Source organism: Aegilops tauschii, chromosome 2 (genome assembly GCF_002575655.3).
Source record: "Aegilops tauschii subsp. strangulata cultivar AL8/78 chromosome 2, Aet v6.0, whole genome shotgun sequence".
Classification (NCBI taxonomy): domain Eukaryota; kingdom Viridiplantae; phylum Streptophyta; class Magnoliopsida; order Poales; family Poaceae; genus Aegilops; species Aegilops tauschii.
In genome coordinates, this window is record NC_053036.3 from 49,549,307 (window position 1) to 49,563,573 (window position 14,267).

Below are 14,267 nucleotides of genomic sequence, written 5' to 3' on the forward strand. Positions count from 1 at the left end.
TGAACTTTAAACCACAAGGGAAGTTTTCACATAAGCTGCCTTTCTCCCGTTAAAAGGTGGGTACCTTTCCCTAAATCCTTCTCCCGTGCATGCTATTCTCCTGTTCCCTCGAAGGGCGGTATCAATACGGCAACCCGAAAGCTCGTTATCAAAGTGGTCTCTTCTCAAAAGCTTATCTGCCAGATGAAAACAAGTTCGTAGTAACAGGTGGCCGTTGAGCTTCTAGTTTGACTGTTGGTGCCAGACTAGAATGGAAGATATACACAGAGAACATACATACATATATACATTTTTATAAAAATGAAAAAAACACAAATAAAATACATTTATACACATACACATATATACACTATATAGTAGTATTATCACAGCCGTTGGTTGGCACAGATTGGGCAGCCGGGGCGCATTAAATGAACTTTGGCGACCCCCGCAGAAAATGGAGGAACTCAGGTGGGGCCGTCGTGTGGGGCGGCGATACGGTAGGAATACGCGGTGTGAGTGGACGCTGGGTTGCCGGGAGCTGACGGACATGTGCCAGCTGCCCGTATGTGAGGTTCTATCCTGGACCATGGTCCAGATTTTTCCGGGGGTGTGTGCGTCCGCGTGCTGAAAAAAAAAGGAAAAAAAAAAAGAAAAATGCCACGTCGTCGCACCTGGAGAGATCTGGGGGCCCTTGCTATCGACCGCACTTATGTCGCCGCAGGGGGGCAGGCGCGTGTCATGGAGGCGCCGTGGGCGGCGGCGGGGGCGCGCCCGCAGCCGATGAAGACGGCTCTTCCCGGTAGATCCGGTTTGCAGTGACCTTCCGGCCCCAAACCTCATCCCCACTGCTGCTGGTTCATTCCGTTCTGACTGTTTCTCTCGTGTTCATTTGTGGCAAAGGTTGCCCATCTTTCCCGGCGGCGCGGCGTCGGCGTGCTCCGTCTAAGATGAGATCAGCGAGGGCGCGGGTTTGGGGAGACGGTGGGTGGCGGCCTCTTCTGTGGCTGCCCATGACAGTTGTGGAGCCCTGGCCGGCGAGTGCAGTGGCGAGAGCGGCCCAGCGGAGTCGGCAATAAAGCCTGATCCGTAGTCGACAGGCTGGATAAGGAGGTACGTCTTCAGACTAACGAATTTGTGGAATTGGTGTAGTAGGGCATGTACAACGGGGGCGCTTACAATCGGCGCCAGGGTTCGATTCCCGTCCGATTTGGTCAAATCCCCCCCATCCCAGTATTTGGGCTGGCATCGATGCCGAGCCAGTCGCCGAGCGCTTAGCCTATTTTTTCTTCACGCGACCCTTCAATCGGGCGCTGCCTACAGCGCTACAAATCGGCTACTGGACAATATAACCAGGACTTGGTTTCCAAATCTCTAGAGATGTATAGGTTAGAACAAAATCAATCATTCAAATTTCTCAACATGTGGATGTTCATACGGAACTATCCCCAGTGGAATGCAATGTACTGTCGAGTCAAAAAGCCATGATTTAGATAATAAATTGTTGTTCTCATTCCAAGTTGTACTCCCCAAATTTGTTTTTTTTTTGCGAGTTTTTTTTTGGCGATTCCCCAAATTTCTTTTTAGGACTATGTAAATCAAAGATCAGTCAGTTTGGAATATGCCAAAAGTTTAGATCACCAAATATTGTTCTCATATGATAATTAAAATTTCCTTCATGCAAGTATTGTTCTATCCAGAAAGAACATGGCGCCTACAGATCCCCATATATAGTTTCATGTGTGCATCTCAGCACCAACCAAATCAATAATTCAGGGATTAGTACAGCGAGGGGTACGGAGATTACCTCGACACCGTACGTGATGGCGCTGCCGGGTGAGCTTGGTCGTCCTGTACGCCTCGTGCTTGAGTGCCGCTCCCTCCTCCCACCTTCCAGTCCGCCAGCCTCACCGCGAGCTCCCCCGGCCTCGTCTGAGTCGTCTCCATGCCGGAAGGCGCGGCTGCTGCCTGCTCTGCTCTACTGCTTCCTCCCCCCTCCTGACCATCAGCCTCGACGCGAGCTCGTCCGGCCTCGTCCCCATGCCCATGCGGCGCGGCTGCTTCCTCCTCCGTGCACACGGCGCCCTCTTCCTATCCGTCAGCTTCGCCGCCATCCCATCCGGCCTCGTCTCCATGGAGGAAGAGGCGGGCTGCTGCATCCTCCGGCCGCGCGCCGCCGTTCGCCGTGGCTGCCATCTAAGGGTGGGGGAGGTCGGCCTGCAGGTCTTGTCCCACTCGCTGGATCTGACGAGAGATGGTCTTGTGCAGAAGGGTGTGGAGAGTTCGAGAGGAGAGAGCTAGCTGAATGAGGACTGAGCTGAATGGGTAGCAGGCTGGCAGAGCTGGTTCGTTGTTCGGTCAGACGGTGGCGTCGACGCTTCGGTTTGTGCGTTGGAGGGACGGGCGCTTCACACGTTCGTCCAGAAGAAAAGAAAATCAGATAAGCGCTCAAATAGCGCTCGTGCGTTGCAAGCCCAGTCGCTTAGCTTACACCGGTGCTTCCCCCTAAATTAATTTTCTTTTTAACGCAAGCGCCCAAATAAGCGCCCGTGCATTGGAGATGCCCGTAGAGAATGCCATGGATGTAACCGACCCGCAGAAACCGTCAATGCTTAAACGTAGAAACTGCAAAAGAAAAACGACCGGAAGGCAATCTGAATTTGGTTCATCTAAAAAATGATTCAACTGGGAAAAAGTTCTTCTTGCTCTGCTTGTGTGCCTCCCGCTCAACTTTAGTGCTTCTGCATGGACTGCGAAGCTGATTGTTTCAACTTCGAAAACAAATTGGGGAAAGAAAATTTGCTTAGTATAAAACCAGGACACATAATGAAAAAAAAGGGAAAAATCTTACAACAGAAAAATGCCTGTAATTCTGACTGTCTTTAACACTTCGCATTGCTGATGGCACTTAGATAAAACGTCTATGTCAGTACAATCTTATGACGCTTATGCGGGCAAAAATTTGAACTGTCGAATGAGAAGAGAAAACTGGAAATTGTATTGTAACTGGCGTTGATTTTCTATGTCCCTTCAGGGTACGTGTGGGTGCAAATCCAATCGAGCGACCCCCCTGTCCAGGGAGGAAGCCAGAGCTAGGGACAACTTTCTACTCACTGACGGAGGCTTACGATTTTTACAATTTATATTCATGGGAGCATGGCTTCGGCATTAGATACGGGAAAAGCAGGCTCAATCCTGACAGAAGGAAGACCATGCAGGAGATTGTCTTCGGATGCTCGGTAAGAATAAAAGGCTTCCATTTTACACGAGGACATATTACCACCGGGAGAAAAATGATTGATTCATGTTGTGAAAAATGTTTTGTGTTTCAGGGGAAGCCTCTCCGTGAGAATACAAGATCCTGTAGGTGTGAGTGTCCAGCAATGATAAGGCTGTTGAGGACATCAGATAATGGGTGGTACATCATGGAGCATCGAGTGAAAGCATAACCATGTGATGACACCGAATTGTGGTGAAATATTGCACTGGCCGTCACACAAGCACATTGATGTCAACCTGAGCAAGGTGTACAACATCATCTGAGGGTTTTTTTTTGGCACAGTTGAGAATGTGCGTTTCACGAAAAGATCTCTTCGGAACTTGTGTGGGCAAATTAGTCATGGCGAGGGAGAAGGCGACGTCACAAAAACAATTGAAGTTTTCGATGAGCTCGGCGCGAAGGACCCTGAATTTTTGTTCAGGGTGCAGCCGGACGGCAATGACAGGATAAGGAATTTGATGTGGGCAACAGGGGATAGTAGGCTGAAAGTACAAATTCTTTGATGATGTTGTCACCTTTGATTCAACCTATAGTACGAACGTGTACAACATGCCATTTGGGCTGTTCGTTGGAGTTAACATCCATTTCCAGACTATATTGCTGGCCAGAGTGCTGATCAGAGAAGAGCAGGTGGAAAACAGCTGTCCGACCCTGAGCTGACCAGTGGGCCACACACTAGTTGTGAAGCTAATGGCCCAGGTGCCGCTGATGACGGCCCTAGAAAAACTAAGGAAACTAGGACCATACTGGACCCTGCTGCCTAGGTCTCATAAATGACTAAAGACAACCCGCATGCCCACTGTTCAAAAATGTGTGGGCGAACTGAATACATGGACCTATAACTGCATGAGCGTGCATCTCGATGAGGACCAAGCGCCAGGATAATGCTACCATATGCCAGTACGACCCATATGAAATTTTCGATACACACATATATACACAAAAGAATACATGTATGAAAAAAATGCAGAGCAGGGGCGGCGCGCGGCGCCAGCGCAGGGCAGGGGCGGCGACACGGCGGCCGCGCAGGGCAGGAATAGGAGGAGAGGAGAGGATCGGGGCGGCGCTCATAGCGAGGACGCAGGGTGAGACGACGACGTCTGTGCAGGGCGCGGCGACGGCGTCGATCGGTGCAGGGTGCGGCGACGGCGACGGCAAGGCAGGGCCGGCGACGAGGAGTAGGGCGTCGGCGTCGGGGCGCAGGGCGACGGCGACGAGGAGCAGAGCATCAGCGTCGGGGCACAGGGCGACGGCGACGAGGAGCAGGGCGTCGGCGTCGGGGCGCAGGGCGACGGCGACGAGGAGCAGGGCGTCGGCGTCGGGGCAGAGGGTGGCGTCGACGGCGGGGGAGAATGAGAAACTGCTGAAAATTTCACAAGTGCGGGCTTATATACCCACACCATTGGTCCCGGTTCGTCGCACCAACCGGGACCAATGCCCCCCTTTAGTCCCGGTTGGTGCCACCAACCGGGACCAAAGGTCTCTTTTCGGCAGGAAGCAGAGGCCTTTGGTCCCGGTTGGTGGAACCAACCGGGACTAAAGGGGTGCATTGGTCCCGGTTCGGTGCGCCGAACCGGGACCAATGCACCCCTTTAGTCCCGGTTGGTTCTACCAACCGGGACCAAAGGCCTTGTGCTGGCCGTGTCAAAAGTTTAGTCCCACCTCGCTAGCTGAGAGAGCTCGAGAGTGGTTTATAAGCGCTGCTGCGCCCATCCTCTCGAGCTCCTCTCAATTGCAGGCTTAAAGGGCCTAACCTGTCACTGTGTGCGCGTGGACCTACTGGGCCTATTGCGGGCCTGAATCCTGGCCCATGATTGGGTTTCTAGTCGTATTCAGGCCGTGGTGGCCCAGTAGGTGGCACTTTTTTTCTTTTTCTTTGTTGCTTTATTTATTTTGTTTTGTTTCTACTTACAACAAAATACTTACTGGTGCTATTTTATTTTATTTTGTTTCTACTTATTTATTAAAGTTCATTTTGTTTCTACTTATTTATTTTATTTTGTTTCTACTTATTTATTTTATTTTGTTTCTGCTTATTTATTTTATTTTCTTTTTGCTTATAATGTTTTCAACAGAAAATACTTTGATAATTTTAATTGCATAAATTTTATATAATTTTAGTTTCAATAATACTAGAGGTTTATAAAACTTTTTAGTTGATTCCTTTTGCTATTAGAGTTTCATTAAAGTTTTCTAGTTCATTCTTTTTTCTATTAGAGTTTCATTAAAGTTTATTTTGTTTCTACTTTTTTTTTGCTTTTTTATTAATTTTATGAAAATTCTTTTTTGCTTTTAATGTTTTGAACAGAAAATACTTTGATAATTTTAGTTGCATAAATTTTATATAATTTTAGTTTCAATAATACTAGAGGTTTATAAAACTTTTTAGTTGATTCCTTTTGCTATTAGAGTTTCATTAAAGTTTTCTAGTTCATTATTTTTTTATTAGAGTTTCATTAAAGTTTATTTTGTTCCTACGTATTTATTTTCTTTTCTCTTTTGCTTTTTTATTGATTTTATGAAAATTCTTTCTGCAGCTGTTTTTTAGTCTCACCTCGCCAAGCGAGAGGCACTTGCAGCGGTTTATAAGCCCTGAGTGCAGAGACGATATGAAGGAGAGGCGCAATACTCACCTGCACGTTGCTTAGCTTCAGGCCTTGAGGAAGTGGTGTAGACTGCACAGAGCTATCAGGGTTTCGGACGAAAACTACACATAGCTCCGTGCAGTCTACACTATTTGCTCGAGGCCTGAAGCTAAGCAACGTGCAGGTGAACATTGCGCCTCTCTTTTATTTTGAGCATTGCACCTACAAGTTGAGAGGGTTACGGCAAAAACTAGATGCACTTCGTGTACAAAACGGACAATCTCTTTCGAAGTATCAGGGTTTCATACGGAAACTCATCTGTTACAAAGGGATTTCATTTTTATGAACTTATTTGAACTCCAGACTTTTGTGTGTTTAAAATGCACCATTCAAAGCCACATCATCAATTTTCAACCCTTTCTGACTTCATTTGTTATTTTTCATGCATTTACTGATTTTTTTGAGCTATAAGACCCTGAAATTCAAAAGCATTTCAAATGAACTCTGAATAGGTTGAAAGTTGACATGGTATCATCATTTCACCCACATAGCATGTACTAAAAAGTTCAGAGGGTTACGACAAAAACTGGATGCACTTCGTGTACAAAATGGACAATCTCTTTCGAAGTATCAGGGTTTCAGACAAAAACTCATCTGTTAGAAAAGGCATTTTATTTCTTCACATGTAACTGCAGTGATAGTCTAGATCAAAGGCATCATCATAATAGTTGTGGAGAGAAAGTCTTCAATTTTTCTTCGCTTGTGTCCTTTGCTTATTGCGCCGTAACCATGGAGAATCTTCATCGTTTAACAGGGTGCTTGGGTCAGCCTTGACTTTGAAGGGAGGAATTTCATGAAACTTTTCATAATCTTCAGACATGTCTGTCTTGCCCTCCACTCCCACGATGTCTCTTTTTTGTGAAAGAACTATGTGGCGCTTTGGCTCATCGTATGATGTATTCGCTTCCTTATCTTTTCTTTTTCTCGGTTTGGTAGACATGTCCTTCACATAGAAAACATGTGCCACATCATTGGCTAGGACGAACGGTTCGTCATTGTACCCAAGATTGTTCAGATCCACTGTTGTCATTCCGTACTGTGGGTCTACCTGTACCCCGCCTCCTGACAGATTGACCCATTTGCACTTAAACAAAGGGACCTTAAAATCATGTCCGTAGTCAAGTTCCCATATGTCCACTATGTAACCATAATATGTGTCCTTTCCCCTCTTGGTTGCTGCATCAAAGCGGACACCGCTGTTTTGGTTGGTGCTCTTTTGATCTTGGGCGATCGTGTAAAATGTATTCTCATTTATCTCGTATCCTTTGTAAGTCAATACAGTCGAAGATGGTCCCCTGGACAACGAGTACAGCTCATCACAAACAGTGTTGTCACCTCTGAGACGTGTTTCCAACCAACTGCTGAAAGTCCTAATGTGTTCACATGTAATCCAGTCGTCACACTGTTCCGGGTGTTTGGAGCGCTGACTGTTCTTGTGTTCATCGACATACGGGGTCACCAAGGTAGAGTTCTGTAGAACTGTGTAGTGTGCTTGAGACCAAGAATGCCCGTCCCTGCATATTATTGAGTCCCCTCCAAGCGTGCCTTTTCAAGTAAGTCTCCCCTCATACCGCGATTTAGGGAGACCTATCTTCTTAAGACCAGGAATGAAGTCAACACAAAACCCAATGACATCCTCTGTTTGATGGCCCATGGAGATGCTTCCTTCTGGCCTAGCACGGTTACAGACATATTTCTTTAGGACTCCCATGAACCTCTCAAAGGGGAACATATTGTGTAGAAATACGGGGCCCAGAATGACAATCTCGTCGACTAGATGAACTAGGACGTGCGTCATGATACTGAAGAAGGATGGTGGGAACACCAGCTCGAAACTAACAAGACATTGCGCCACATCACTCCTTAGCCTTGGTATGATTTCTGGATCGGTCACCTTCTGAGAGATTGCATTGAGAAATGCACATAGCTTCACAATGGCTAATCGGACGTTTTCCGGTAGAAGCCCCCTCAATGCAACCGGAAGAAGTTGCGTCATAATCACGTGGCAGCCATGAGACTTTAGGTTCTGGAACTTTTTCTGTGGCATATTTATTATTCCCTTTATATTCGACGAGAAGCCAGACGGGACCTTCATACTGAGCAGGCATTCAAAGAAGATTTCCTTCTCTTCTTTGGTAAGAGCATAGCTGGCAGGACCTTCATACTGCTTTGGAGGTATGTCGTCTTTTTCGTGCAAACGTTGCAGGTCCTCCCGTGCCTCCGGTGTATCTTTTGTCTTCCCATACACGCCCAAGAAGCCTAGCAGGTTCACGCAAAGGTTCTTCATCACGTGCATCATGTTGATTGAAGAGCGGACCTCTAGGTCTTTCCAGTAGGGTAGGTCCCAAAATATAGATTTCTTCTTCCACATGGGTGCGCGTCCCTCAGCGTCATTCGGAACAGATAGTCCGCCGGGACCCTTTCCAAAGATTACGTGTAAATCATTGACCATAGCAAGTACGTGACCACCGGTAGGCATGGCGGGCTTCTTCCGGCGATCTGCCTCGCCTTTGAAATGCTTGCCTTTCTTTCGACATTGATGGTTGGTCGGAAGAAATCGACGATGGCCCAGGTACACATTCTTCCTGCATTTGTCCAGGTATATACTTTCAGTGTCAGCTAAACAGTGCGTGCATGCGTGGTATCCCTTGTTTGTCTGTCCTGAAAGGTTACTGAGAGCGCGCCAATCGTTGATGGTTACAAACAGCAACGCGTGTAGGTTAAATTCCTCCTATTTGTGCTCATCCCACACAAGTACACCGTTTCCATTCCACAACTGTAAAAGTTCTTCAACTAATGGCCTTAGGTACACATCAATGTCGTTGCCGGGTTGCTTAGGGCCTTGGATGAGAACTGGCATCATAATGAACTGACGCTTCATGCACATCCAAGGAGGAAGGTTATACATACATAGAGTCACGGGCCAGGTGCTGTGATTGCTGCTCTGCTCCCCGAAAGGATTAATGTCATCCGCGCTTAAACCAAACCATACGTTCCTTGGGTCACCTGCAAACTCAGCCCAGTACTTTCTCTGGAGTTTTATCCACTGCTTCCCATCAGCGGGTGCTCTCAACTTCCCGTCTTTCTTACGGTCCTCTCTGTGCCATCACATCAACTTGGCATGCTCTTCGTTTTTGAACAGACGTTTCAACCATGGTATTATAGGAGCATACCACATCACCTTCGCATGAACCCTCTTCCCGGGGGGCTCGCCGTCAACATCACCAGGGTCATCTCGTCTGATCTTATACCGCAATGCACCGCATACTGGGCATGCGTTCAAATCCTCGTACGCACCGCGGTAGAGGATGCAGTCATTAGGGCATGCATGTATCTTCTGCACCTCCAATCCTAGAGGGCATACGACCTTCTTTGCTGCGTACGTACTATCGGGCAATTCGTTATCATTTGGAAGCTTCTTCGTCAATATTTTCAGTAGCTTATCAAATCCTTTGTCAGGCACAACATTCTCTGCCTTCCACCGCAGCAATTCCAGTACGGTACCGAGCTTTGTGTTGCCATCTTCAGAATTGGGGTACAACCCTTTTTTGTGATCCTCTAACATGCGATCGAACTTCAGCTTCTCCTTTTGACTTTCGCACTTTGTCCTTGCATCAACAATGACTCGGCGGAGATCATCATCATCGTGCACATCATCTGGTTCCTCTTGATCTTCAGCAGCTTCCCCCGTTGCAGCATCAACGCATTTAGGGGGCACATAGTTGTCATCGTCCTCTTCTTCTTCGCTGTCTTCCATCATAACCCCTATTTCTCCGTGCTTCGTCCAAACATTAGGCCCTGTTCGGTTCACAGGATTTGTGAAGGAATTTCAAAGGAACACTGTTCACAGAGGTATATTTTCCTTTGCATCGTTCCGGACACAGGAAATGCATACAGTAAACCGGAGGAAAGTTGCTCTTCCAGTGCTGATTCCAAAGGAATCCTAACATCCGGCCGGAGCTCATTTTTCTCACGAAGACTGAGGCGAGCCGTTCTGCCATATCATTAGGGGATTAAAAAATGATGGATGTGCGAAGTGGTGAGGTAAGAGGAAGAGATAAAGCTGCCTTGCTTCAATTAAAGAATACATGAAGACCACTGTTTGCACAGTTCTTTCGGATGGTTTTCCTATGTCACCCGAACACCTGTTTTGACCACTTCCCTGAGTTTTTCATTCTAGTGTTTTACACATGCGTTCCTTTTCTGTTCCTATATTTTTTCTATTTCCTATGTTTTGCTATTCTACGAACCGAACAGGGCCTTATAGTGTGGCATGAAATCCTTATAAAGCAGGTGGGCGTGAAGGATTTTCCGGTCAGAGTAAGACTTCGTATTCCCACAATTAGGGCATGGACAACACATAAAATCATTCTGCTTGTTTGCCTCAGCCACTTCGAGAAAATTATGCAGGCCCTTAATGTACTCGGAGGTGTGTCTGTCACCGTACATCCTTTGCCGGTTCATCTGCATGCATTATATATAATTATGTGTGTCAAAAACCATTACAGATTCACATGGATAGATAAGTGACCAAATTAATAGAAGTTCATCATCACATTAAAACCAAAGTACATACATAGTTCTCATTGAACAACATATAGCTCTCCAGAGCATCTAATTAAACCATACATTGAAACTATGTAAAACCTTTCAATGCAACAACAAATGCAATCATAATCACAACCAAGGTAACAATTGATCCAACGGCATAATGATATCAAGCCTCGGTGTGAATGGCATACTTTTTAATCTTTCTAATCTTCAACCGCATTGCATCCATCTTGATCTTGTGATCATCGACGACATCCGCAACATGCAACTCCAATATCATCTTCTCCTCCTCAATTTTTTTTATTTTTTCCTTCAAGTAATTGTTTTCTTCTTCAACTAAATTTAACCTCTCGACAATAGGGTCGGTTGGAATTTCCGGTTCACATACCTCCTAGATAAATAAAATATATGTCACGTTTGTCGGCATAATTGTCATAAACAATAAATGAACCAAATAGTTATAAAAGATAATATATACCACATCCGAATCATAGACAGGACGAGGGCTGACAGGGGCGGATACCAAAACCATCTCACTATATAATAACAAGCAATAATAAAAGTAAGAAAATTAGACAAGTATCTATCTAAAGTAAGAATCTTTTTCTTTCAGAAAGAAGATAAGAACAAGAGGCTCACCACGGTGGTGCCGGTGATGAGATCGGCGCGGGCGATCAACGGCGGTGAGGACGGGGACGGGATGTGACAGATCGCTAAACCTAGACAAATCTCGGGGAAAATGAAGCTCGAAGGTCGAGTTTCGAGAGGAGAAAGCTTAAGTAGTGTGGCTCGGGCATTTCATCGAACACCTCATGTGCATAGGAGGTGAGCTAGAGCACCACAAAGCTCTCGCCTCGCCGGCCAGAAAAAACAGAGCACTGTGGAGTGCTCTGCCGTGGCAATGGGGTATATATAGCCACCTCATTGGTCCTGGTTCGTGGCTGGAACCGGGACTAAAGGCCCCCCTTCTGTCCCGGTTCTAGGCACGAACTGAGACCAATGGCTGTGGGCCAGGAGCGAGGACCATTGGCCCCGGTTCGTGCCTAGAACCGGGACAAATGTGTCCACACGAACTGGGACAAATGCCTCTCGAGGCCCGGCCGGCCCCCTGGGCGCACGAACCGGGACGTATGCCCCCCATGGGTCCCGGTTCGTGACAGAACCGGGACTAATTGGCTGGCCAGGTCCCAACCAAAGCCCTGTTTTCTACTAGTGAGTGTTCGTGTTGCTTGATTTTCTCTCATTGTTTGACAGTGGTTTCAATATGTGTGGGTTACAAGTGTGGACTACATGCATGTCAATGTTTTCTTAGGTTAGTGGATGATGTAAATCTTACTTATACCAATAGAGATTCCTGCAATGTGGATAGAAGTGTACATTTTTGTTATGTGAGATCAGTTCCTTTAGTGATGGATTAAACAGGTACATTTCTGGGTAAGATCTCCTTGACCTATATAAGAAAACCATTTATAAGTAAATTAAAACGTTTGGCATGAGGAAGTGTTTGGTGTTCCTCCACTTGTGATGGGAATCATAATTCTGTGCCTTTTTATGTATCTGAATCTGAATAGCATGCTTCTAGTGTTGCAGGTACCACTAGGAGCTTTAGGCGAATGACTTTCGCAACTTTTCACATTTAGTAAGTTGCTTACATTAGGTATTGCTCCATACATATTTAACGGTTTAAACCTCTGTAATTAAGCTATATTTCTTGACACAGCTAAATAAGTCAGTAGCTGCTAATTTTCTACGAGACTAGAATGTATATTAATAGCTGAATAATATAATCCCAGATTTAGCAAAAATCCATTTCTGCACCCAAACTCATCTGCACCCGCGCTGACGAAAAAAATCAAAACAAATACTAGACAAATTCGAAAAATTCCAAATGTTTTCTGTGCAGTAGACAATTTCATGCATGAGGCCCGCTCCAATTTTCGAGTCATTTAGATATCTGAGGAGCTCTCAGCAAAAAAGACAAATTGGGGGTCTGTAAAAATGTTTACTGTTTGTTTTGGTTTGATTTGTCTTTTTTGCTGAGAGCTGCTCAGATGTCCTAATGACTTGAAATTTGGAGCAGGCCTCACACATCAAATTGTCTACCGCACAAAAAAACTTTGGAATTTTTTGAATTTCCTTTGTATTTTTTACGACTTTTTTCCTAACCGGGTGCAAATGAGTCTGGGCACCGAAACACCCTACTCCAGATTTAGTGCATATATACAACATCGAACACAATAGCAAAAAAGCCAACATTACGCAAGCGGACAAGAAGCTCAAGTATTGTTGTGGGAATAATTAATCCTACATGGTATCGAACTTAACCCAACAAAGTCTACACTTACCAAATCATCAAGAGCAAGCTAAGTCAACAAAGGTCAAGCAACCTACCATGGTCAACAATTAAACAGAGGGAAAAGATAAGAAGACAATGTTAAAGGGGTAGCTAGAGGTAAATAAGCTCAAGTCAAGAAGAAGCCCAAGAAGAGAAGCCCACCAAGGTGGATGTATGAAATGGATTAGTCCATCATGAGCCATGGAGTCACTCTCTCTCCAATTCCACAATGGGTCCATGAACTCAATACTACCACTCTTACTTTGCTCATCTACCATATCAAAGGTAATCTTGGCCATTTGTCAAGTACACCTGGCCAGCCCATCATTGCCTTTAAAAACAACTTTGACTACAATCTATATTTCTATAATCCACAAGGATGTATATTGTGAAATTGTTTTTTTGAGATAATGTGACACAGAAGATCTCCAAATATACAGTCTAAGCATATGTAAATAGGTTAGGGCCTCTTTGAAGCAAAGGATTTTCAAAGGAACTCTAGGGGATTTTCATCCTTCGAGTTTTTTGTTGGTTGGTTGATTTGTAGGATCACAATTCATAAATTTGTTTCTTTAGGATTCATTTGTTTGACATTTCATAAGAAAATTCCCATCCACTACAATGCCGTCTAAAGAATCCTATGCTTTTCTTAGTGCACAATCAAACGATCATACAATATTGTACTGATATTTACTGTGTGGTGACATTCACCTTTTGCTATTTTTTTTCTACTCGTGCCTTTTTGACATTCCATATGATGAATCAAAATCAAAGATGTTCTGGTCAAAACTTCTAATGTACTTCTCCCTCCGTCCCCAAATACATGGCGTATAAATCCAGTCAAAAGTCAATTCTTCCTGAGTTTGACCAAATATATAAAAGAAAATATCAACAACTGTAATATTGAAAGAATAGCTTATGAAACTATATCTCATGGTGGATATTGATATTGATTTAATATTTTTTATCTTAATATTTTTATATATATACTTGGTCAAACTTAGAGAGCATTGACTTTTTGATTGAATTTATATGCATGCCATCTACTCCCTTTGTCCCAAAATATAAGAACGTTTTTGACACTAGTATAATGTAAAAAACCTTCTTATATTTTGGGACGGAGGGAGTATTTGGGAATGAGGTAGTATGACTCTAACCTTGTCCTAGGGACTAGTGCCTTCACATTACTTAAGATATTCATTTCACGAATGGGAGAGTAACTAACTGGAGCACAACCCACATCATCGCGAAGACACACCGAGTAAAGAAATTAACAAGGTATATATAGGAAAAATAAAAAGCCCAGGGTTACATACACATTTTTCTCTCCTCCAAGTAAAATTAACGGATTTGCTATTTTACAGCTGAGTGTTTTGTAATTCGTCGTCATTCAAATTGTTGTCCGTCCGTTTTTGCGCCGAGATTCGCGCTGGTTTTGTTTTTTGTTCGGGTTCGTTTCCGGGTCCGCTTTTTTTTT

General features: G+C 44.9%; 1 long non-coding RNA gene across 2 annotated transcripts; it reads left to right on the forward strand.

Annotated features, from left to right (window-relative positions):
- Positions 1-653: 653 nt before the first annotated feature.
- Positions 654-3,837, forward strand: LOC109763879 (uncharacterized). Of its 2 annotated transcripts, none has more exons than XR_002233040.3 (4): positions 654-781; positions 883-1,092; positions 3,014-3,218; positions 3,312-3,837. It is a non-coding gene; the product is annotated as an uncharacterized lncRNA (long non-coding RNA). The 2 variants fall into 2 exon arrangements; XR_005770458.2 differs by having other exon boundaries at positions 705-790.
- The last annotated feature ends 10,430 nt before the right edge of the window (positions 3,838-14,267 follow it).